The 27,557-nt window shown below is 40.4% G+C and overlaps 1 protein-coding gene across 9 annotated transcripts in view; it reads right to left on the bottom strand.

Annotated features, from left to right (window-relative positions):
* The window catches only part of ST7 (suppression of tumorigenicity 7), a 241,122-nt gene that overhangs the window by 195,613 nt on the left and 17,952 nt on the right, over positions 1 to 27,557 (bottom strand). The gene's annotated exons all lie outside the window — the stretch shown is intronic.

Genomic DNA, 27,557 nt, shown 5'->3' with positions numbered 1-27,557 from the left:
GAAAGATAAGGTATTGGTAGTTTAGAGTGTTGTTTTTTTTTAATTTTGCTACCTGGAATAAGTTTCTCCATAAGATAATTATAAGGTTTACAATACTATATAATTTCTAATTTTCTACTCAATATCAAAAGTATGTATCCTACAGGACTCTAAAAATTCTGAGCTCAATATCATTATTGAAAAGGTCTCCCCAATAATTTTATAAAATAAATGAGAAAGTATCATTTCACATAGCCATCTAGTCAATGCTTCATTACCATAAGCAGATCCCATTACACCACCTTTCTGCTAACAGTCAAAAGCTGTTAATTCTCATCAACCTCACCTGCCACTGCTGCTAAGCAGCCCTGACTTACTTCTCAGGCCTTAATTCTCTTTATCTTAATCTAGAGTACAGATTAGAAAGCTTTCCATGAGCTATAAAAAGTTGATTTATTTTCTTCCTGGTAATGAAGATGTGCAAATGAGTAAAACAGTAATGCCGTATTGTTTTAAAATGGTAAACTCAAAATGCCTAATAAAAAAATGCCTTAATTTCCACAAAACTTACAAGTGTGTGGAAACACTGATAGCCATTATCAGATGTCACAAGAAATGACATTTTATGCCTTCCACAATTCAGTTCTGTTAGTGTGGCTTTTTAAAGTTTTTATCTAAATATTTGAGTAGCATTATTTTAAGAGCAATTGTTTCATTTTTATACTACTTTATAATTCCTGTTTAAATCACAGATGTTTTAAGGAAATGCAGTTCGTTGACAAAATGAGAACGTAATGAAAAATCCAAATCAGAAGGTACAAGACAGATGACTAGATGGGCCAATAGCTATAAAACCTACAATCTACAGTCTAAACCCAAAAAGACAAGAAACAACAAGTGTTGAGGATATGGAGAGAAAGGAATGGGAATGTAAATTAGTACAGCCACTGTGGAGAACAGTATGGAAGTTCCTCAAAAAATTAAAAATAGAAATACCATATGATCCAATAATTACACCTACTGGGTATTTACCAAAAGAAAACAAAAACACTAACTGGAAAAGATATGTGCACCCCTATGTTTATGGCAGCATTATTTACAATAGCCATGATACGGAAGCCGCCTAAGAAGGGATGAAAAAGATGTGGAATGGATGTTACACACGCACCCACGCACACACCCACACACGCACAAATATACACAATGGACTATCATGAAGCCTTAAAAAAGATAAGTCATGCCACTTACAACATGGGTGGACCTAAAGGGTATTAAACTAAGTAAAATAAGTCATGACAAATACCATATGGTTTCACTTGTATGTGGAATTAAAAAAAAAAAACGAATACATTTAAAAAACAAAAAGCAGAATCAGACCTATAAACACAGAGAACCAACTGAGGGTTGCAGGGGCAAGGTGGAGGGAGGCGGGCAGAAGGGGTCAGGGGTACGGGAGAGGCATCCAGTTACAGAATGAGTAAGTCCTGGGAAGAAGAGGCAGAAGGCAGGTGGGCAGGACTGTCACAGCGCTGCACGGCGACAGCTGGCAGCTGCAGAGAGAAGGCCAAGCTATGCTGACCGCGGAAACCCCTGTAACATCATAATCAACTATAGTCCAATTAAAAACGTTTTAAAAGCCTACAGTCTACAGTTAACTGACCTGCCACACCTCAAAAAGCCAGCAGAGTGGTTAAAAGCCAGGCTTTGAGTCAGAGGGAAGGTTCAAGTCACACCTTAGCCACTTATTAGCTGCGTAATCTCAGGCAAGTGTTTAAATCCCTCTGAGCCTCTGTTGGCTCATAAATTCACAAAGGGCCTACGTCATGCCTTGATTTATGTAAATAAAGAGCTAATGTGTCAGTAGTACTTAATGTGTGCCAGGCATTGTCTTGCATCACGTACTAACTTATTTAACCCTCGGGACAGCGTTGTAAAGTAAGGTAAGGTATCTATCGTCTTCCTTTCATAGGTGAGGGAACTGGGCCACGGAAGGTAAATCACACTCACTCACTCACTTAACTAAGGTCACCCACGGAACAGAGCAGAGGCAGGATTCCACCGAAGCAGCCCAGCTCCGAGTCCTAGGTGACTGCCCCTGGAGAGTCGGTGAGCGACAGATGGAAGCAAAACAAGAAAAAACTTCCCCAAAACTAAGATCATTCTTTCCGATAAAACCAATCCTGCCGTTTCCCAAATATTTTAGTTCAGAGTTCACAAAAATTCTTTTATAGTATATGTTCAATTTCCACATATAGAAAAATTAAACAGAGAAAGGGAATGAAGGAGGTCATGTTCAAAGGCTCAAAGCCATTGTGACAGCTTAAAGTGAGAGCCGCATTACCCGTGAAGCAGAAATAAGCACTCAAGTGCAGAGAGCTATAACCATAAAAGGACCAGAACTGCTCCCCGTACTCCCAGCAACCAGCAAGTTCATCCCTCTCTACTTTTCAGTTCTCCAAATGTCACAGTATCTACTACTTTCCAGGCCTGGGTTGGAGCAAGTTCCTCCGACGCTTCACAGGTCACTCAGGAGGAGGGCCTTCCACTACTTCCCCTTACCTTCCTCCCCAAGACACTCCTCTGGTCCCATTCCACTCTCAGCAGAGGATACTCACCGGTGCTTCGAGATGCAGCTCCCCCCCACGCACACCGTCCCGGCAACAATTACATCTTAGTCCTCACCAACAAGCAGCACCAAGTCGTCGAGTTGTTCTAGCCTGTGGCCCGGGGACGGACCACTGTCCGAAGCGCAACTTAGGACTGGGCAGCAGTCTGCCTGCCTCACGCCAGTTCGAGCTGGACCAGAAGTCAAGTGACTCCCCGCAGGTAACTGCTCCCCCTCGTCTCGTCCCTCCCATCCCCTCTTCCATCCTGCTGGAGCTCAGCCCCACCTCCCAGATGGGCACCCAGGGAGCAGGGTGCACCATCCAAACCCCTCTTCCATCCTGCTGGAGCTCAGCCTCACCTCCCGGATGGGCACCCAGGGAGCAGGGTGCACCGTCCAAACCCCTCTTCCATCCTGCTGGAGCTCAGCCTCACCTCCCGGATGGGCACCCAGGGAGCAGGGTGCACCGTCCAAACCCAGTGCACTTACGTTGAATGGCCAATGCACTGAGGGAGCCTCCACTGTTTACCGGTACACTCCTTCACCCTGGACAGGTCCCCAGTAACTCAGCCTAGAGTGAGGAGACAAATGCAAACACCCACAAAACACAAACAGAAATAACTGTTGGGAGACCCTGCCTGCTGGTTCATGGTAAAAATCACAGCTCTTAAAACAACAAGCCCTGAGTGCCAGCAAGAAACTTCTGGGGACACCTGGGTGGCTCAGTCGGTTAAGCATCTGCCTGAGGCTCAGTTCACAGTCTCCCCGCTCAGCGCAGAGTCCGCTTCTCCCTCTCCCTCTGATCCTTTCCCCTACTTGTGCTCTCAGTTGCTCTGTTTCTCTCAATGAATAAATTTTTTAAATCTTAAAAAAAAAAAAAAAAAAAAGGCAGGGGTGGAGACTTCTCCTTCCAAGACATAATTGAGATGGCCTGGACAGGGAGTGCCAAGTTTTCCGTAGATGAAAACTCAGGGGCCCTCCTCTCTCTCCCTTTCATGGCTTTCCTACCTGGAGCAGTTCCCTTCACTATGTGAGTCCATAAGCCCTTCACCTCCCCAGGAAAGGAGAAAGAGCATGACTCCCACTTCACTTTTCTCTCTTAAACCTGAAAAACATAACCTTACCATAATATTTACATCATATTTCCAACCCATTCAATAACTCACTTAATTGAACATTTGAAAACCCCAGAGGTAGATTATAAATGCTCACCCTGTTTTTCCACATTGCAGAAATGATAGCATGGGGTTTTCCCTCTGGTCTCTATTCTCACCCTCCTCACCAACAACTCAAGAGTTGAGTCAAAATGCCTGAGCATTATGCCTCATCCCAACTTCCCCTTAGTCTAAATCAGAACAAACTTCACCTAACATGCTGCTTTCCCAGGCTTCTCACCACCCACTCCAGCCTACATCTGCTTCAGCATCTCCTTTTAACTTTCTGGCCTTCCTCATTGGCTTTCTTGTCAAGCCCCAAGACTACCTCACGGCCTATCTCACAATGTGAGAAGGCTCCAACGTGAAAAGGAGTCTCCGAATGAAGAAGATTCTAATAGGTGGAACCAACTCCTCCGGTGAGTAAGCTGCCCCCATACCTCAAAACTTTTAAGGAAACTAAGACAAAGGACCATCAAGGACCAAGCACGGAACAGAAGAGCCCTATGAAATAAGAAGGGAACTCAACTGCTCAACTCAGTACCATGACCCAGACCAGTGCCATACAATCTCTAAGACAAAGTTAAAATCATCAGCAAGCACAAAAGCAGAATTATTACTAAAAGCATAGTGAAACCTGATTGAAGATCCACTTTACCAAACTCCAAACCTTCAGATAGGCACTCTTTCTGGATAGATAATACCTGTTTGTCATGCTCTAAAAGAACAGTGGCAATGCTCACATGATACAAAACTCTCAGAGGACGCAGAATTCAAACCTCCTTTCTTATGTGAGCCCCAAGAGAACTGACATCAAGCAACCACAGCTGGGATCCCTGGGTGGCGCAGCGGTTTGGCGCCTGCCTTTGGCCCAGGGCCTGATCCTGGAGACCCGGGATCAAATCCCACGTCGGGCTTCCGGTGCATGGAGCCTGCTTCTCCCTCTGCCTATGTCTCTGCCTCTCTCTTTCTCTCTCTGTGACTATCATAAATAAATAAAAATTTAAAAAAAAAAAAAAAAAAAGCAACCACAGCTGGGAAGAGGGGAAGAAGCAACTTTTATAAGAGATAATAATAGTCTCCTAACCATTGATGTTTTTACTCTATCAAAAGATGACTGATAAAAAGAGACGTTGGCTTAAATGTTTAAGGCTAACCAATAACAAGGAATATACATCAATTAATCTTGATGTAAAATTGTCATAAGAAACATAACTGAAGTTATTAAAATGCCTGAGAACAACATGAAAGATTAAGATTTTTCCTCCCTCGATATGGATCCAACAATAAATGTTCATGTTGCACTTCAAAAGTGAAGGCCATTGTATATACATTTGAATCATAGGTCTAATGTAAAGATCACAATGAAAATCCATGTTTTTAGAACAGAGAAGTATTAAGCCAGACATATCCCTCTAGAAAATTTCCTTAGGCAAACCACAGGCCTTCCTGTGTGATGTTGGTCTGTTCGTCCGGCTGGCAAAAGGTACTGGTGGAAAATAAGCAAAGAAAGTCATGAAAATCAGTCATGAATGGACTATTGCAGCTTGTCTCAAAGGAAAAAGAAAAAAACACAGAACGAAACAGTGGAGAAATTCTTCAAGAAATATGGTAGTATTCAGCTCAAGTTTTTGGTAAGCAAAGAGAGTCACGAATTATCCATGGTACCGGTACTCCAAAACATAACTCCTTCTTGATGTTTTATAACAAGGGTCAGCACACTCTTTCTATAAAGGACCAAACAGTAAATATTTTAGATTTTGTGGGACCTTCTGGTCTCGGTCACAACTCCTCACCTCTGTCACTTGATTGCAAAAGTAACCATAAACAACACATAAGTGAATGGGGACAGCGGTGTTCCAATAAAACTTTATTTATAGACTGTGAAACGGGATTTCTTAACTCTTAATATATCATGTTTTTCTACTTTTGCATTTTTTTCGATTGTTTAAAACTATTTTCTAGTATAAACACTTGTTACCTTGCAAGTCATGCAAAGACACGTGGCCCTCAGATTACAGTTTGCCAACCCCTGTTCTATCGATAATCTTTATACTATAGTTGACCTGACCTTTCTTTCTCTGAAAGAGTTCTGATCTTCCATTAGGTCTCTGCCATAACAAGTCTCGCAAAGGTAATGGATTCCATCAACAACTGCTTGATGGATCAGGGCTGGGAATTCAAGAAAAGTTTCACCCAAATCCTCTTCACTTCTAATGGCACCATGAGTATTGATAGCCCGTACTACCTTGTTCATTCCCTATTATTAGAATTAGTGCCAAATGCTAAACCAACTTGTGAGACATCAACTACTTTCAAAGGCAACAAAAACATTTCCAACCCACATACATCTCTAGCCCTCAAAAATTCTATTAAAAAAAAAAAAAGGAAACCATTGGTAAAGATTTCCAAATCTCCTCAATTATTCTCTAGGCAAGGAAACTTTATGTGAAGTATGCCCGTAGTATAAAATACAAGGAACAGCCAGCTAGTGTGGTAGGAGAAAATCTGGCGCTGTTCACCAACAATAGCTGAAAGAGAATTCTTGAGAAACAAGACACTTGGATTTCAACCCTAACTGGACAGTTTAACTGCTTTGGTTGGCCTTTCCTCAACTTCACTTATGAAGTTAAGAATTAGTTTCAGATTATTTCTGTGGTCTTTTCTAGCTCTATAATGCTTATAATGGGTATACGAATCATATCTGACCCAGCCCACTGAGAATTTCAGCATTTTTTTTACTTTTCATTATCCTTCACATAAGAGGCAGATAATTTCCTCTCTGCTCTTTTGTCTCCGGCTTTTTGAAAGGCCACTGAACATGTATTTCTGATCAGGACAACTGCAGCCGTCTCAGAAATAATCCAGTCTTAACACAGATGGGAGTGAATCAAGAGAAAATACAATACAGTATAACACTTGGAAGATCTTTCTAGAGACAGACATGTGTGCCTTCTGCAACCATAAAATCAAGCTGTGCAGCTTTCCACAACAAACGCATACAATCAGGTCCTTTAGCACCACAGAAGTTTGTCTTCAAAATTGCTTCATTTTCCCCAAATAATCACATCTTTGGTCTACAGGAACCACTGCAGTCTGAGTCCAGAATCAAGCGGACTTGGAACAGGCTCTGACACTGCTACTTAGAAACTGGAAGTCATTCCTCTCTAAGCCTCCCGTTCCCCTTCTGTAGAACAGGAGTGCTGTTACTGGTAGCCGTGGAAAGGATATATACGTAATGGTGTATAAATACGGATGCCTTTGGGAAGACAGCTGCAATGCTGCGAGGTTTGAAAAAATAATGTACACGGCAGAAGGAATAATAGAGCAGTTTGGAGTTTCTTGGAAAAGTACAAAGTGGAAAAAAGGGAGGAAATCCTGACATGTGCTCCAATGGATGATCCTAGAGGACATGATGCTAAGTGAAATAACCCAGTCCACAGAACAAGTGTCGTATGATTCCACTGTTATGAGGAACCTAGAGTAGTAAAAGGGTAGTTGCAAGAGGCCAGGGAGTGGCAAAGGAGAACCGTTTCATCGCTATAGTACTTCAGCAAGACGAGAGGGTTCCAAAGGTCGGCAGCATGACTAACTGCTGAAGTGTACATTTAAAAACTGGTAAAGTGGGAGGTACCTGGGTGGCTCAGTCAGTTAAGCATCCAACTCTTCATTTAGCTCAGGTCATGATCTCAGGGTCCTGAGATCGAGCCCCATCTCTGGCTCTGGGTTAGGCTTGGAACCTGCTTAAGATGCTCTCTCCCTCTCTGGCTCTAGGCTAGGCTTCGAACCTGCTTAAGATGCTCTCTCCCTCTTTCCCACTGCTCCTCTCCCACTAAGAAAAGTGAAAATAAAAGATTCATTAAAAAAAAAAAAACTGGTTAAGTGGCAAATTGTATGTTATGTATATTTTTCTACAATTTAAAAATTCTGAATAAATTTTTCAAATAAAAAACATTGGGCAGCCCAGGTGGCTCAGCAGTTTAGCGCTACCTTCAGCCCAGGGCGTGATCCTGGAGTCCCGGGATCGAGTCCCACGTCGGGCTCCCTGCATGGAGCCTGCTTCTCCCTCTGCCTGTGTCTCTGCCTCTCTCTGTCTCTCTGTCTCTCTCTCTCTCTCTCTGTGTCTCTCACAAATAAATAAAATCTTAAAAAAAAAAAAAAACACTTTTAAAAACCATACATACAGTGGCTATTTCTGGCAGTAGAATTACCGAGTGTTCACTTTCTACCTAGTGTTTTGTCACTACTGTGAAAGCAGAATGAGCTCTGTATGAAAAATATTCACGCCACACACAAAAAAAGGCATTTCGTGTTACATGTGAAGTCCAAAAAGCCAAAAGCTGTGAAATCTACCAGCTAAGAATCAGTCTTAAAATACATTAAGATAAAATACTATAACCAGGAATTATACAGATAGTTAGAGTCAGAACGACTGGCCAAAAGAATGATGAAGATTGGTAAGAAAGAAGTGGATTTGTTTCTAAATTTGTAGAGAAATACTAACTTTAAATGACATTTATATAACGTTCATTTAAATATTAATTCTGAGTAAAAAAGCATTGTAAAAAAATAAAGAATAAAAATTTTATTAATTCTAGTGCCTAGCAATGTTTGTTGAGTGAATAAATTGACACACTTCAGCAAAAAGCAACGCCCTGAATTTCAGAAAATGTACAAACTACTCAGAATAGATTATTATATTACATTGCTACCAACTGGTGACAGCACCCCTGAAACACAAGGACAATAACTAGGAAAGGAAAGACTTTTCTTCTTTGAAAGCTTTATTATTTCCAATAAAATATGGCCAACATCCTTTAAAAAAAGCACATTGACTCTACTATCAACCAACTATGTTAAAGGTATGAGATGGTAAAATTGCTGGAATTAAAGCAAGATCCATGTTTTTATCCTGCTTTAGGCAACACTGTGCTTCAGTTTTCTCAGACATGAAATATGTGAACCTCTCAGTAACCTATTACCCATATTTCATGTCTGAGAACACCTTATAAATGGTAAAATGTCAGGAATTAGTATTATTTATTATTAAATTACTCTTATTGACTCTTATTACCCTATTGATTTTTTTGCTTAAATAACAAAATATCTGCAACACTTCTATTTACGATCTATATATTTATCCTTAACAAACAAAATACATCAGCTTTTGAATACATTAAATGCCAAATTAAAGATAAAAGTATAATAAATATCTGTCCTTTGAGTCATTCTTTATATGGTACTTCATCTTCTCAATCCAAATCAGACTTTTTCCCATGACTTTTTTTTTTTTTTAGCAGAAACATGCCCTACATACTTCTCATGAGCATAATTTATTTTTAAAATTATGTCTGGGAATTCAGCGTACTGTATCTTAAAACAGTGATCCAAGTTAGTCATTGTTTCCACCGTCTACCAGCACTTGGGCAGGAAGTGTGATATGCAAAGAAGGAACTAAATCTCATGAGGTCTTATCAGTAATATACTTTAGCATTTCCTAAAAATCTGATACACATATCTAATCATGAAGACTGGAAATATTTGTATATTAATGGTAAGGACCAATGTAAAGATAGAGGAAAAACAGGGACCATTTATGACTCATTATCACAAGAGATCACTAAAGGTAAAGTGAGTTGAAATTGGAGCTAGCTAGACTTAGGATCTATAGCTTTTAGATTTTCCTGCTCTGTACAAATGTTAAAATAATATCAGATTTTATATTTATATAATTACTAACCTCAAAAGCTTGTCCTCATATTAAATCTTAAATAATGATCCAATAAAATGGAGAAAGTTTAAGTAATTTTGTCAATATTACAATATATTAACAAATACATTCCACTTCAGTGAAATTAGACTCAAAGGACTTATGTCTTACTATTTCACTGAGAATGTAAAAGACTAGGAATGTGTTTAAGGAAAAAAAAAAAAAAAAACATACACTGAGGACAGATGATATGACAAGGAACAAAATACAGAGGCCAGTCAACTTCCAGGCATTATACAGTAGCAATATACTTAAACATAGCCATGTTACAAAAATATCTCAGGAAATCAAAAGATAAAACATGAGAGGTTCCCATACACTACTTACCTAAAATACTCCAAATTACACTTGAATCAAGTCTTTATAGAAAAACAGATTGAAGTATTGTAAATGTTTTCTTTTACCCAAAATAGCTCATGAAAGATAAATCATCTTTTAAATTGTTTACTGTAACTTATGTATTTTCTTAAATTGGGTACTATTTTTAAGTTATCATAAAGCACTTAGCTCTAAAACATATCAATATTAACTATAAAGGTTCACAGACACTTCTTAACATTTGACATGAAGTGTAAGTACACTAAGTGTAAAAAAAACTATAAAAAAGCAAAACGTTTTATTTCTATAATCAAAAGTCTATTTTCAGGGACTCATCAACTAGAATCAATGCCTATTCAGAGACGAATTTCTTGACAGTGAATAGATTCTTTACAGCATTTGGAGGATAGCTCAATGTTAGCGTCTACATTTTTTCTCCCCGAGCATAGAACAAGAAGTTGGTTGCACCAGGCCCCTAGATCCACTCAAAGAATTCGGGGAAAAGTATGTGGGAGGCAGAGAGGATTGCCTAAAGATTGAGCCATTCTTTTTGGTAGTTCCTCTCAGTACTGGAGTGTAAATGTCCTTGTACGAATTGACAAAAAATATAACTGTGGAAATTATATAATACTATTCTAAGAATACTTGTTTTACATTTTCAACAAAAGAAACGTTTTCAAAGAAATAGACAAGAACTAACATTTATTGCATTCTTTAGTATGTGTTAAAGACACTAAAACACTATGACAGAAACCTTCATGTATTACATTATCATAATCACTTTCTCCATCTTTCCCATGAAATCTTGATAGACTCTATGTTAAAAGGCAGAAAAAAGAATCAATCAAGAACTCTAAATTATTAAAATGTCTATTTTCCCAGAGTTAAAAAAATTTCTATAGGCTGTTCATTTCTTTTCAATATATACAACATATTTCTGAGTTAAGAGATTCAACAAGCTATTTCATTGTGTCTCTCCAGACACCACGGGCAACATGATGAGGTAGTAAAATTATGAGCCAAATGTTTAACACAAAAATAAGATCAAAGAACTCTTTAGCTATCTCCCTAGACCTCTAATTATCATTGTCCAGGAAATCATTTTCAGGACATTGAGTTTTTTCCTCAATTAAATAATTTTACTGCTATATATCCAAAAGACAATCATTTTCCATCTGGATCATTATTCTGTGAAAAATACAGTATCCCTACTATTTAATGTTCATCCATATAAATGTAAAGAAACACAAAGAGTGAAGGAAGGAATAAAGGAAGGACCTAAATAGAATTTATAATGAGGTATCACAAAAGTCAGTCTTCTTACCTTAAAAAGTAGACAATAAATAATGGCCATATTGTAAGAGACCCTGACCCCAGAGTTGCAGACAAAGGAAAATGAGGTATCTCTAGACAGATGGCAGTCACACTGCAAAGTCACCCCCCATGTGACATGAATCAAATAAGTAGCATTTATGACCTACAGACAACCCATTTAGAACTCCTTCCTAGGAAACATTAAAAAATAAAATAAAAAATAATTTTTTAAAAAGCTCTGCAGTACACAATGGGGGATAATCACATTCTAAAAAACTAATTCAGTAAATGCATCTGATATTGTAGAAAAAATAATATATTTTGCACAATGTTTTCATCCAGTGGTTCATAATGAGGCCATTCTGCCTTTAACCCACGTGTGCATGCACATGCACACACGTGCACACACATGCATGCACACACACAGCCACACACACACAAACACACACACTGCGACCCTAGGGAGCCAGTAGAGATTCTATATACCTGATCCATCTGAAATAGGTTGCATTAAAAACATATCGTGCTATCAACTGAAAGTAATTAACACAGCTTATAAACATAACCAATTATGTATAAAAACAATAATGTATTAGAAACTTGAAATCCTCCCCTTAAAACAGATATTCTTACTTGAGTCTTACTTATCTAAAATTACTTAGATAAACTTCAATGTTTAAGAAAGTGTGTTCACCAAAAAAAAAGAAAAAAGAAAGTGTGTTCATATAACATCTTTCCAGATTTCCAAGTATTATATTTTGTCTTTGGGCAAAATAGAAACATCAGATTATATTTACTAGAATAATATAAGGGCTATGACTCTAGCATTGAGGGGAAAAATAGGGAAGATTGGTCATCTTTTTCTTTTTTAATATACTCCCTATACTGGCATTAATGCAATTATCAATCTATCACCCATGATTACAAAAAATAAAGTATAATAACACTAGAATGTATCAGAAATGGTCTCCAGTTAGTCTGACAGTTACACAAGAAGTGCTTTCTCCCAAGCCTGGCCCGGAAGCAATCTTGTAGGCTCTGTCAACAACCTGCATGGATTGCTTCTGAAAGCACCATAACTTGATCTCTGACATTTTATCACCTTTACTAACTACTAGTCCTTTCTGTAACTCACGCAGACATAAAATCTTCTGTTTCCAGCTCATTTACCAAGTGCAAGTTTCCTTTCCATGAAAACAGATCTGTGCTCCAGGGACCATAATAGAAAACAGCAGTAAAACCATTCACCTGCACTGAGCCTGGGGGGACAGTATCCCTACTATTTTATGTAGGGATAAATTTTTCTGCTATATATCCAAAAGGCAATCATTTTCCATCTGGATCATTATTCTGTCAAAAATACAGCATCTTCTTTTCTATGTTGTTCTTTCAGGAAGAAAGTGGCCTTTAAACTTTGGAAATATATTCTACAAACACATGCATTCCTCTACATAATACAAATAGTTTGACTAATTTGTCTTAAAGCAGAAAGAGGGGACTACGGGGTGGGCGAGGTTCAGCTGGCCACAACCGGATCTCCTGTTCTTTCCATCCCTGCAGCACCGCATTCTCCAGGCGTCCCCACGGATTTCTACGCTCCTAGATAAGGCGCCGGTTTCACTGCTTCTGCTCTAAATAAACATCAAATAGCTTCTTCAGCAGTCTCCAAAATCAATACTCGAATGTTCTTCGAATCAGCTGGTGCTAAAAAGGAATCCTAGGTTCACAACACCATAGGCCACAGAACAGAAAAACCTTACAGCCAGAGCTTTGGAGAGTGAGTTCCAGATGTCGGTTTTTCAAAAGAGGTAAGCGCCTGTGGTTGCTAGGATTCCTCAGTTTAGTACAAGTCTTACCATCAAAGAGATCCGACAGTATTTCGCAGGAAAGGTGCTGTGGGTATTTTCAGCAGGATAATGATGCACTTAGCATTCCTGGCCTCCAGGCATTAAAGGCCAGTAGCACTGCCCGTCCCTGCGACGACGACACAAAGCCAACACCCACATTTGCACGTGGCCCCCGCTGGGACAGCAGCGACCCTCGCAACCTCAACAACACATTTCCCCACTAGCTTAAATGAGTCACGCAAAGCTCTGAAGGAGCTTTTCCCAATAGCTCGATTATTCTTGACGGGCGACTGAAGTGACTGGAGATGAAATGGAGATGAGGCAGGAAATCGGACTAACCCCTAAAGGAACGCGCTGCTTAACAATGTCACAGAGGTCACCTTGCTTTTTTGGTCCACTTGTTTCCCTCAAAAAAAAGCTAGTTACCTCTAAGCCTGTGAGGTCCAATCTGGTAGCCGCTAGCTCTGTATGATTATTTACATTTGAATTAAAAATTCAGCTCCTTGGGGGCACCAGCCTCATATGCTCAACAGACTCTAAATTAAAAAACGTCTCCATCATCAGAGAAAGTTCTACTGGACTGCACTGCTCCAAGTCTTCTAAGTATGTGACAAGGTACAACATTGACATTTTGAAGGCAGTTCACAACAAAGAGAATTCTTTGGGGACAATAACAGAAGGCCCTTCCGCATCTCCAAACTCTTTTTAACATTTGGCTGTGGGGACAAAATTCCAGACGCGAGCAAGATTAAACAGAAACTTCAAGTAACACCGAGTTGATTAGCATCTACACAATGGATCAGCTCCCTTATCTCCTAAACAAACTGTTCTTTGAGATAATGGCGATCAGTGAAATAATACTTGGAAAGTGCCTAATCTTTCTCTCTTCTCCAGATATCTTGTAGCAAGGGCCAAACTCTGTTTTGTTAACACGAGAACTGTCCTGAGGCTGTGCGCCTCCCACCAGGCTCGGGGAACCCTTGGGGCCTCCGGCTGGCCTGCTCCCTTCTGTTCCCCGTCACTCCTGTCGTGTCGTCCTCACAGGGTTTGTCATTCCACGACTTACCACACCTTGAAACTGTGCCAGAGAAGGGGCCCGGGGAGGGGGGGGGGTGAGAAGGGGGCGGGGGGGGGGGTGCTAGCCCCCACAGATCTACGTTTACTATGTAAATTCTCGAGAAAGCATTTGAGAAGACCCAACAAAGGACTTTGGTCCTTTCTACTATTTGAAACTTTAAGACCAGGGTAGTGATTCTGTCATAATTCCTTGCAAATCAGAGTTTGCCAAAACTTCCAGTGGACGAAAGTTACTAACAGGCCTAGTGTGTGTGTGTGGGGGGGGGGGGGGGGGCTGGGGCTCAGGTCACGACCTCAGGGGCCCTGCCTCTCCTTCCCCCCTCCCCTGCCCCCTGCTCCCTCACTCTCTCACCCTCTCTCTCAAATAAATAAAATTTTTTAAAAGGGGGAGGGTGCCTGGGTGGCTCAGCGGGTTAAGTGTCTGTCCTGGGCTCCGGTGGCCCTCGGATGAGCCCCCGCAGCCTCCCTGCTCAGCGAGGGGCCTGCCTCTCCCTCTCCGCCCGCCCCTCTCCGCCCCTCTAGGCCCCTCTGGGCCCCTCTCATGCTCTCACACCATCCCCCTCCCTCTCTCTCTCTCTCTGACTCTGTCTCTTTCTCTCAAATAAATAATAAATAACTCTGGGAAACAAACGGAGGGTTGCTGGAGGGGAGGTGGGTGGGCGCAGAGGGACCTGCCTGGCGGGCATCAAGGAGGGCACGTGTGCCATGAGCGCTGGGCCGCATGCAACCGAGGAATCACTGAACCAGCACGGAAACTAATGATGTACTAGGCACTGGCTAATTGAATTTAAATTTAAGAATAAAATTCAATAAATAAATATAAATTAAAGGGGGGGTTCCATCTCCTGTCACCTGGAAGGCAGTACAACATGAGCACGACGGGGTCCCACCCCTGTGCTACCAGGAGCGACGGCTGGGCGGCCTCAGGCAGATGGCCCGGTACGCCCGGCTGCGTCCATAAAGTGGGGAGATCCCCTTGCAGAGTGCTCATTAGTACATCGCAGGGGCAGAAAGTACTTTGTTCGAGTTACATCCGCCCTTGCCGGTCCTTCTGCCTGGGATACTCTGCCCTGGTAGCTCATGGAGCCGCTTCCTTCTCATTCCTTAGACCTCACTTGCAATGTCACCTCCTTAGAGACGTCCTACCTACCCACTCAAATTCCATATATTCTCCTGTTAGTCTCTATGACAGCCACCTGTTTAGCTCCTCCCTGGCACTTCTCACAAACTAGGAGGAACTTATATGTTAATTTAGTCCTTCATTATCAGTTTTTTTCACCATAATGTAAGTTCCATGAGGACAGTATGTCCCGGGAGAGTAACACGACTGTTATTACTGCCACATAGCGGACTCTCAATAACTACCTGGCAGATAAATGAATGACTATTTAGATTAAACACAGTTAACTGTCTCCTTCCTACAGGACTCTTATACTTTTCCAAGCAAATATACATGGTGATCCTTCTCAAGGTCCATATGGTATGTAGTGTTTCTCCAACTTTCTCACCACAGAGCACTTTTCTTGAAGAACATCTTCATATCTCCCAGAACTAATGTTCTAGGGGATACACACTGGAAAAAAAAAAATCAGCTATGGACACCCATTCAGTTGTGTACTGGAAAGCGTAAATAATACCCAATTGTCATCTAGGAATTTTATCCACCTAGCTTGACAAAAGAGGGTTAGTTACCCATTTGCACCATGAGAAAACACCAAAATAACTGAATCACACACCAGGTGATATTCTGATCTCTGTGGATTGATAAAGAATAATGGATCTACTCAAAAAATGACAACTAATGAACTGGAGAAAACACATAATAAAGATTTTTATATCTGCCTGGCTAAGAAGAGACTTACCTACATGAACAAGCCTGATACAATAAGTAGCACCAACAAATTCATATCATATATCACCAGATCAACTCCTGTGGCAGTTGGTAGAGTTTTTAAACTCAATTTCTTAGACAATTTTTTCCAAGAGGCATTATCGCACAATTAGACATAGAGGCATTTGAATTTGTAAGGCTCAGATGTACTCAGTTATATACCAGGATCCTAACACCAGGAATGAGGAAGAAGCAAAAACAGTCTAACAAAGGAAGACTAGAAAAGTATAGTCTACCATGTGGTCCACCCCAATCTGTAAAACAGCTTCCTCCTTACTTGGGACTGCTTTCCATGGGCTCCTAATCAAGTGCCAGCCCTTGTCATTTAAGGCTTATGTCACCTTCCTGCCCACTCGCATCACTTCACCAGGAAGGATCTACTCCCCTCACTTGACATTCACTGGTCATGTACATAAGGTCATAATGCCTTTTATGTGCAGCAACTTGTTCTTCAAAAAGCTTTCAGGTAAGTAAGTAAATAAACATAGGGGTTTTTATACGTACATAAAACCACTTCAAAATGGAGTGGGTTAATAATACTATTCCTAACGTGTCAAAGGGAAAAGACGAAAAGAGATTATAGTCTCCCCCAAGTAGGAGCAGAGCCAAGGCTAATATCGAGATCTCCTGGGTCAGTAGTTCCTTCTTCCCTTCCAACTATTCACTGGACTTGTTATGTGTATTAGTGAGGGTCTCAGCAGGAAACAGATACCACATCCACATCAGAATACTTTGAGGAGAGTTTAAGAAAGGAATCATTTACGGGCAGCCCAGGTGGCTCAAGCAGTTTAGTGCCACCTTCAGCCCACGGTGTGATCCTAGAGACGCAGGATCAAGTCCCACGTCAGGCTCCCTGCATGGAGCCTGCTTCTCCCTCTGCCTGTGTCTCTGTCTGTCTCTCTCTCTCTCTCTCTCTCTCTCTCATGAATGTGTGTGTTTCTCATGAATAAATTAATGAAATCTTTAAAAAAGAAAGGAATCATTTACAGTGGTGTGGAAAGAGTATAAGGTAATCACAAATGATAGTACAGTACCCTAGGACCATTACCATTCCCGAGACGAAAAGAGAAAGAGGGAGTTACCAGACCAGGAAAGTGAAAACCATATGGAGAATAAAAACCATATAGAAATACTGTGGTTAAAAATAAATAATAATAAATAATAATAATAATAAAATAAAAAAATAAAAATAAAAATAAATATAAAATAAAGAAATACTGTGGTTTGGGTAGAAGAGAACAGCCAGATGATTCACTTTCTCTAGGCCTTCCAATCTCCAACCGGCCTTCTTCCCATTGGCTAAATCCAACCAGAAGACAAAAGACTAGATATCTGACTGAGAAAGTTCATGTTAGTCACCACCCATGGCCCAATGTAAGGGAATGGAAGAGTAAAAGCGAATTTGAAAGAGAAAACAAAAGGATGATTGTACATTATGCTTTTTCCAATCATTTATTTAAAAGGGGGAAAGAAGATACTACATATATTCTCAGCATCCATTTCCCTATAGTGAAACCACTGTTTGCACACCATATTTAAGAACCTCAAATTTATTTCCCTTTTGGATTCTGGTCACTCGGACAGATTTCTTCCATGTCAAAATATTCCTTCAAATGTTTTAATGAATTCATTATATTCATTTTAGTAGCTTAGTAGTATAGTCTTTGGTATAAAAACACCACCAAAGGTATTCTCTTAATCTAAAAACACTGTATCCATTGGTTTCTTGTTTCCTTGTTTGGTAGTAAATATACCTTCTCAGATCCATGTAATATATTCTATTATAAAAATCAGACTAGGGGATCCCTGGGTGGCTCAGCGGTTTGGCGCCTGCCTTTGGCCCAGGGCGCGATCCTGGAGTCCCGGGATCGAGTCCCGCATCGGGCTCCTGGCATGGAGCCTGCTTCTCCCTCTGCCTGTGTCTTTGCCTCTCTCTCTCTCTCTCTCTCTATCATAAGTAAATAAATAAATAAAGAAATAAATAAATAAATAAATCTTTAAATAGATAAATAAAAATAAAAATCAGACTATATTCCCCCAAAGAATTGCATTTGCTTCCTTGATCAATGATTCTATTACTTAATATATACAAAAGTCACTGGCCAGTTAGACATTATATATTTTAGCAAATAATTGTGTCCTTAAGTTTCTTTGATACTTTTTAAAAAGAGTGTCTTTGGATTCCAGCAAGTTAAGTATATTTACTAATCAAGACCAAAACATCTTCCTTTGTGCTTCAAATGAAAATTTAGAACCTTGAAGACATTATGCTAAGCAAAATAAATCAGTTACAAGAGGATAAATATTATATAATCTTTTTTACACTAGGTTCCTGGAGTAGTCAAATTTATAGAGACAGAAAGTAGAATAGTGGTTGCCAGAGGCCAGTAGTAAGAGAAAGGGAAAGCTTTGGTATTTAGTGGGTTTCGGTTTAATAGTTTCAGTTGGGGAAGATGAAAAAACCCTGGAGATGGATGGTGTATGTAAATACACATACACAATAGAAAAAAAAAGGAAATTCAGAAACTAGGACATCTGTCTGAACTGAGGCAAAAAAATTCATTTATTATCTCTACTTGCTTTTCCTATCTAAAAATATCTTTTACAAGATAATCAAAAGGTATCACTAATTTCTTAGCCAAATTTCTATCTTCAATGTATTTAGAATTCCTACTACTGTTTGGGCTTATAGTTTTCACATGAGGGGACTCAATTTCAGTCTGATCCTTCTAAACAAACTCTACTTCCCAACCTAGTCTCAATTCTTAGATTAAAAATTTATGTAATTTCAGAAGAAGTCTTCAGATTACTATGTACATGGCCCATGCAAGATACTGAAGTTTCAAAGATGATTAAGTCAAGATTACTGCTGTCAAGGAGCTCAGTTAGTGGAGGATATAAGTATGACTGGATAATATTTCCTCTTTCCCCAAATTCAAGCAGGTAGTCAACCCTGCTTATTGCCTCAGGGAAAGCATGTATCAAGATGGAAAAAGTAGGAGCCTACGAACCTTTCAGGCTTTGTCAAAACAAAAGACAAATTACTTATAACAGCTCCAAATGGAAACTACCAAATACACATCAACAGTAGAATGGATAGGGACGCCTGGGGGGCTCAGGGGTTGAGTGTCTGCCTTTGGCCCAGGGCATGATCCCCGGGTCCTGGGACTGAATCCTGCATCGGGCTCCCTGCATGGAGCCTGCTTCTCTCTCTGCCTGTGTCTCTGTCTCTCTCTCTGTGTCTCTCATGAATAAATAAATAAAATTTTAAAAGAAAAAAAAAACAACAACCAGTAGAACGGATAAATAAATTAGTCATAAAATCCACTGGAAGTACTACACAGCAAAGAGAATGAACAGACCGTTGGTGCAGCATCATAGATGAAACTCACAAATAAATAAAACGTCGAGGGGTGGAATCCAGACAGAAAAGAGTATGTATTCTATGATTCCGTTTATATAAATTTCAAAACAGGTGAAACTAATACATGGTAAGAGAAGGCCAGAGAGCAGTAACCTTTGAGGAAGAGGGTTAGCTCAGGGTTAGCGATATAAAAGGGCTTGAGGAAGGCCTCTGGAGTGCTGGATAATGTTCTCTCTCTCAATCTGGGAGACAGTAACACAGATGTGGATCATGTCATAAAAATGCACTGAACTGCAAACTAACAGTTTCTGCTCTTCCCTATATATCAATGTTATAGTCAATTAAAATTTTACTTTAAAATTTTTCTCTCATTTTCAGGGGAGATAGAGTAAAATACATAGTATATCAGATGGTAAGGGCTATAAAGAAAAAAATAAAACAAAGGGCATAAGGAGTGCCAGAGTATGCAGATAGATGGGAAAGGGATTTATAATTTTCAAGGTCAATAAAGGCTGAACTGACAAGTGACATTTGGTTAGAAACCTGAAAAGTGGGGCACCTGGGTCGCTCAGCGGTTGAGTGCCTGCCTTCAGCCCAGGGCGTGATCCCGGGGTCCTGGGATCGAGTCCCACATCGGGCTCCCTGTGTGGAGCCTGCTTCTCCCTCTGCCTGTGTCTCTGCCTCTCTCTGGGTCTCTCATGAATAAATAAAATCTAAAAATATTAAAAATGAATTAAATAAAAGGTTGTTGCTCCATGTGTATACACCAGAACAAAACAAACCAAGATAAATCCTTAGAGGAAGGGGATTCGTTGGCACGGACAGTTAGTATGCTGAACAAGAGTCAAAGGGATGGGTTTACCTAGACTAGAAAGAAACCAACCCAAACTGGAGAAAGAGAGTTGGAAAAGAAATGACTCATTTTTGCTTGCTCACTCACAGTGAAGACAAATATTAAACAATCACTAACCTCCCCATGCCTGAAGACAACACACACTCACACACACACACACACACACACACACGCGCGCACTTTCAATTTTTTGTCAAGGATCAGACACATAAGGAAAACTTCTAACAGAATGGTGACAAAAACAACAAACAAGACACTTTACCAAATTTTTATGTTTATATTTTTATGTAAAAATACATAAATATATATAAGTATATATATGAAATATACATACATATTTGTATATAAAAGTACATATAAGCATATATAAATGCATATTTATATATTTATAGATATGTTTAGGGGGCAAAACAGAATGCTATTTTTATTTTTTTATTTTTTTATTTTTTTTTCAGATGCTATTTTTAAATAGGGGGTGACAGAACTATACACTTCAATGGATGAATTTCTCAGTCTATAAATGATACCTCAATAAAGATAGTGAGGCCATGACTTCAACTCCCAGGATGCACCTGATGAGGAGAGCTACAAAAAGCTAGTCCCTAGCTGTATGTGTCTACTGAGCACCTGAAACGTGGCCAATCCAAGCTGAGAGGTGCTACAAATATAAAACACAGACCGAATTTCTTAGTACAAAAAAATATACTGTAATTATCTCAGTAATTTTGTATACTCAACACATGTTGAAATGACAATATTTGGGATATATTTGGGTTACATAAAACACATTAAAACTAATTTCATCTATTTCTTTTTACTTTTTTAATGTGTCTTCTGGAAAAATTTCAAATTTCATATGTGGCTCAAGTATGGCTTATATATTATATCTCTATTGGATGGCACCACACTAGTTCTATGTTCACTGAAGACAAAGAGTCTGTCTAAATAATGTTTGTGTCTTCCAGGGAGCCTGAAGCATAGGAGACCCTCAGTAAGTATTTGCTAAATAAATAAGTAATGAATGTTTTCACAGCAGTAGTTTCAACCATGTCATTTTGAGAGTGCCTTCTGGAAGTGCATCCATCCTGAGGAAGGCAGACAGTCAGGTCAGGTAACCTGAATTGCCTATTCTTGCCTTTCGTTGATTATTTGAAAGTATTTTTGGTATGCCTTAGAGGTCACGACTTACCCCCTCATACGTTAGTTTAGTACAACGATCATTTTAATCACTAGCCTCAATTATTTCAGTAGCTGTGGTCACAGAGATTTCTAAAACTAAGAAATGCAGAAATCTACTGCCTTATCTTTTAAAGCCTGCCCTCTAGTGCTCATATTATTAGAATACATTTGTCCACAAAGATCATTTGCTTTACAGTAAAACTTAAACTTAACTATGAAATCTGCACACAACATTATGTTACAACACTCAGAAAAATAGAGTAAAAACCAAATGTTGCAGATAGCTAAAGTACTGGCCCCAAGTGAACCAGTTTAATGAAAGGAAGTCGAAGAGAAAACACCCTTCAATCTCATTTTTTAAAATATCAGCAAACACTCCATTTTTATTAAAGCGGACAAACTCAACCTAACTTCCCACCAATATCACTTCCAATTATACCCACTCAAATAAACACTCTTCCAGATTGATCAAAGTAACTCGAAGTTGGGACACGGGCTGATTCAGGAAAATACTTAGGAGTCCGCCTATAGAATTATAAAAATGTCTCGAGCACTTTGGATTTTTATAGGTCAGAACAGGGGTTAAATATCCCTAAACTAGCAAAGGGGTAAAATAATGCATAGTATTAGGACTGGCTAGGAAGTTTCTGGGAAATAAGAAAAGAGGAGCGTGGTCATGGTAGGCGATTCCTAGTACCAGATAGAGCCTGACTCCAGAAGTGGGAACACGAGGAGCCCCTGGGCGACAGGCTTCCTGGGAGGTTGTTCGAGAGAGCAGTAGTAAGGTCAGTAATGAATCTGCAGAACTGAGTGCCAAGAGCAGTCTTAGGGGAAATAATATGTACGACGTTCAAGGCGGTGGTGCCCAGTCAAGAACCCAAAGCAGAGGCCAATTTTCAGTGACAAGAATAGAACACCCGAGGAGGAGCAGTTTTCTGGCCGCAGCCTTGAGCAGCCAGGCCAGTGATGCCACAGCAAGTCCAAAGGCCTGGGGAGGGTGCATGACAGGATGCACGTTCTCAGTGAGTCACTCCCGCCCATGGCCTCCTATACCTCAAGCGTATCCCAGCTTCACGGGGACTTCCCTAGGACCCAGCTAGATGCCCAGGGATGAAAAATATCCACAAATACCAAACCCATTTACCTGGCTGCACATCAAACATGCGACCACTCATTTATAGCTTATAGCCCTTCTTTGAGGTGACTATGAGGATAATGAAGAGGAATTCTCTAGGACACTGAACTCCAAATAATACATTTGTTCACTTTGCAAGAAGAGAAGGCCTAGACTCAGAATCTTATATAAATTCCTGGGCAGTGGCTTACGTCCTGCTGAATAATCAGGGACTTGAAAGGAGTGATACTAAAGGATTGGTGGCTAGGAAGTTGAAAGATCAGAGACTGTGGATGGACCGACCATTTGAAAGGGCTCGGAGGATGAGAATGCACACACACAAATTCTCAGGAAAAGGCTCAACTGAAGAAGCAGTTCTTAATCATCCTCGGTCTCCTTTGTTGGTTCCTCCCTTTCTTTCCAACCTCTTGGAGTTGGAAGGCCCCAGAACTCAATCTAGAGCTGCTTCTCTTCTCTATCTATACTGTCTTTGAGTAACCTTATCTAATCTTATGGCTTTTAATACTACCTATAGATTGTGTCCAAAAGCTAGGTCTATCGCCAAACTCAAATACCCAACTATCCACCTGACATGTCCATTTGAATGTCTGAGTATCTTCAACTTAACATACCCAAAGCTAGTCTTCCCCAAAACCTGCTCCTTCTTCCCTTCAAACTAGACTTCTCCATTTCACTTGATGCCAACTGGGATGGGTACATGGATGCTCTCTAAAAAGAATCTGATATTTAGTAATAATTTTCTTAAAAATTGAAATAGCTAGAATTCATTCCTTCTGACAGTGGCATCTGAGAAAACTATCCATTAGTTCCTGCTACCTAGATCTGTGGCGATGCTGTCTACTTTTGTCTTTTCTGAAATCTAACTCACCTTTTCATTTAATTCTGAAAATTTTCACTTTTCCTTAAATTGGCAAGGATTAGTTGCTATTGCTTGCAACTAAAACCCCTTACATCCTGTATAACCACTAGCTTTCAGCTCACTGACTCTTCTACTACCCCTGACTCCCAATTTGCCACCAAACTCTGTCCTCTATCCTCCTTTCCACTTAGAGTTAGGATGAAGAAGCAGTCCATTAAAATACACTCGAATCACACATGCCCAGAAATGTTCTGTATGTTATCTGAGAAATTCTAAAGATTAAAATGATCTTTCACAGAAGTATTTGGTCCCAAATTGATTATGTTCAGCTATTCATGGAAAACATGAATAATAATAATGGGTAGGAAGTCTGTCAGAGGACATTCCCTGCAGCTCATCTAAAATAGCCTTACTCCACAAATTCTGATAATCCCTTCCTTTGATCCCACATGATCTCCATAGCAGCTAACCTCAGTCTAACACAATTAATTATTCACGATTTCATGAAAGGAAAGGACCACGTCTTCTCATCTCTACACCTCATGTCAGGCAGCCTCGATAAATGTTGAATTTTATCAGAAAGTAATACATAAAAAGCTTCACATTTTTAAAACAATCACCATACTTCACATGATATGCCCTCTATGTTGAACATGTTGTCGATTATCCACTACTAATAGATCTAAATATGAACTCTTGGCTAAGTCTTCCTACCATATTCAAAAATCAAGATGGGAATATACACGAACCTACAAAGTGCTTTATTACGTTGATATTTCTAACTAATTCATTAATTAGCTTAGGTCATATTTTGTGCATATCTTAAAAATAAGAATACCATGTTTACTCACATTCTTCATATCCCATCTTTTTTAAACAATGTCTTCTATTTAAACTTGACAATTACATGAATAAACAGAATGATCCACAAGAATTTCCCAATAATTTCTGCTCCTACCCCCTAGTTTAACCTTAAAATGTCTAATAGGTTGAACATATATGTCTCAAAGGTAACAGAATGTGTTTTTCCTCCAAATAATGTATCTTTCCTTTATAAAGGAAAGCCTCACAAAGGCATAGGCAAGCACCATCTAGTGGCAAAAAGAAGTACTCCAGAAAAAACAGTTAACATTGACAGATCAAAAATTAAATTAACTACCGAAATCTAAATCATGGACATTTGTTGTTCAGGAATCAATTTTGTTAAAATGTTTAATAACCATGTGGAGATTAAAAATAAGGCTAGTTTTAAGATAAAGATTCACAGTAAACGTCATTGGGACAGTGTAGGTTCAGCTGTTTACCTAAACTCTTGAGTGAACATCCTCAGCTTGGGGTAGAAAGAAGTAAGCAAACACCTGCATGGAGCACACCCACTCTGCTAAGCACCAGGCACATTCACATATGCTGCATCTTACTGAACCCCCACAACAACTCAGTAGACAGGCCATGAAAATTCCCACTGTACTAATAAGGAAAGTGAACCTCAGATACTAAGCAACTTCCCTTAAGTCATACAAACATCAAGTGACGGAGTCACCTCCCCACCCACAGCTCATCTATCACTCGGTGCTTGGGGAAAATAAAGTCCTACAACATGTCAACCGACCGGGCCTTACTTTAGGTCACACATAACTGGCTCCAACATGGGCTGCTGACGATCCCTTAGACAATCCCCTAGACTTCGGAATTAATCCGACTGCTACCTAAAGAGGCCAGAGCCTGTCTTAGTCCTGAACGTACTCAAGTGTATCAGAAGGACCACGGACTTAGGTGTCAGGCCTACGTCTAAGCTGGCGGGAGCACACTGGTATCACCGAGCGCCTCTTACGCAGCAAAGCCCGGGACTGGGGCTGGGGCTGGGGCTGGGGCTGGGGCTGGGACGCAAACGTGCTGGGGAAGAAACACCTGCTCTCACAGAGCCTACAGTCCTGCCCTGAGTAACTGTCCGTCTAGTGGAGGAGTGACATGCTAATGTAGCCTCTTGGCTCACTGGGAGAGACTACCGGACCCATAACCTGGTTTGGGGCAAAAAGGAGGAGTTTCTTAGAAACTGTTTTAACTGTATAAAGAAAGGCCTTCACAGATAGGCCTTTACATATTACTCACCCCAACTTTCAACATTTTCTTCTCTTTGTCCCTCTTTCCTCTCTCTCTCTCTCTCTCTCACACACACACACACACACACACACACACACGCAGCTAAGATGAATATGTGCAAACTGGAGCATGTACTAGAACTTCCACCTTCTCGAAGACAGGCCCTTTACAACACAGTTTAATTCTTCAAGTCCTTACATCTTCGCCCATTTAAGAACTGAAGGATTTAGGGACGCTCGGGTGGCACGGTCATTTGCGCATCCAACCCCTGGTTTTGGCTCAGGTCATGATCTCAAGGTACGGGATCAAGGCCCAGAGCTCCAGGCCTCCATGCTCAGTATGTAGCCTGCTTGAGTTTCTCTCTCCCTCTCTCTCTGCCCCTCCCCCTGCTCATTTGCACGTTCCCGGAGCTCTCATTCACTAAAATAAATAAATAAATAACTCTTTAAAAAAAAATAACTGGAGAATTTAACAAGTAGATGATGGCACAACTTAATGAAAAAGGATAAGACTTTGAAGCCAGGTCCGTTGAAATTCCAAGTCTGCAGTAACTAACAGATTATTTGGATTTTTTTTTTTTTAAATAAGGGTGGGGAGGGAACGCTTTTTTTTTTTTTTAAAGATTGTATTTATCCATGATCCATGAGAGACACACAGAGAGGCAGAGACACAGGGAGAGGGAGAAGCAGGCTCCATGCAGGGAGCCCGACATGGGACTCGATCCCAGGTCTCCAGGATCAGGCCCTGGGCTGAAGGCAGCACTAAACCACTGAGCCACCTGGGCTGCCCAGGAGGGGACACTTAAAGAGGAGTTCACCTCTTCTCTTTTGTCCCTGAATATTTCAGTTCTCAACTCATAAGGAGGGCCAAGCAAGGTGGCCCGGTGATAACACACAGTGGGGAGCAGCACCAGCACAGAGTTCCAGCTGCGGGGTGAAGAGAGCATCTGTGCAAGAGAGCAGCCCCACCTGGGGTGTCAGGGCCCAAGCAGCATAAGAAGGTTGTAAGAACAGGTAGTGACCCCATGTGTGATGCCAGAGCTGAGTAATGTGAGCACGACATCTCCTTAGCAGAAGTGGAGACAGATGCAGAGGCACTAGTGCCGGAGCCCAAAGAGGCCTCTGCGGAGGACTGCTCAGCATGTGGTTTCAGGATCCAAGTGTGTCAGAGCCATAGTGAGGTGAGGAGGGATATTAAGAGACCTTGGTTACATACAGATACATTGAGCAAATAGTAAAAATATTAAGGATAAGGGGACCCAGGTTTCTCACTATCAGTGGAGCAATGAAGGAAAGGAGGAAAACTAAATGAATCTCAGATTAGATTGGAATCTGAGGTATCAACATGAACTCATGATTTCAAGGGAGACAAGGAATACGTAGATATAAAGAAATATACATGTCTATATCTACATATATTCCCTTGCTCTGTCCTCTTGAAAGGACTGGGAGCAGCAATACTCTAATAGCAAAAAGCACACCTTATGCCCAGATCTTGGCTCTAACATTTTACTCCACTAAAAGGAAAGAAAGTTCCTTAGAGAAATTGTCGATTCCAAGGCTGGAGCCGGTAAAGTACAAGTTGTGACCAGAACGTCTTAGAAAGTAATCAAGTCCTCAAAGAATGACAGGGACATGTCAAAAGAATGTAGAAGCCAGTTTGAAGGGGCTTACCTATGCCAAATCTGAGACAGTTGAACCATCAAAATAATAATGAGTAACAAATCATAGCCCCTGAACAAAACAGGAAACCAGGAATCCATACTAGTATCAAGAAATTAAATGAAGGGGCGCCTGTATGGCTCAGTAGGTTAAGTGTCCGACTCTTAGCTCAGCTCAGGTCTTGATCTCGGAGTCATGAGTTTGAGCTCTACAATGGGCTCCACAATTAGCCTACTTAGAGAGAGAGAGAGAGAGAGAGAGAGAGAAAGGAAGAAAAAAGAAAGAAATTCATACATTAGAAGTCTGATGAAGAATTTACATGGTTTCAAGGGACTTCACCAAATACTAACTACAAAACAACAAAGAGTAACTTTACAGTCCTGAATCCCTGCAGATACCAGCTTAATCAAGTTATCAAAATGAGCATCACCACTAACAGGACAAATAAAAA

Source organism: Canis lupus, chromosome 14 (genome assembly GCF_003254725.2).
Source record: "Canis lupus dingo isolate Sandy chromosome 14, ASM325472v2, whole genome shotgun sequence".
Taxonomy (NCBI): domain Eukaryota; kingdom Metazoa; phylum Chordata; class Mammalia; order Carnivora; family Canidae; genus Canis; species Canis lupus.
This window is presented reverse-complemented; position numbering and strand designations above follow the sequence as displayed.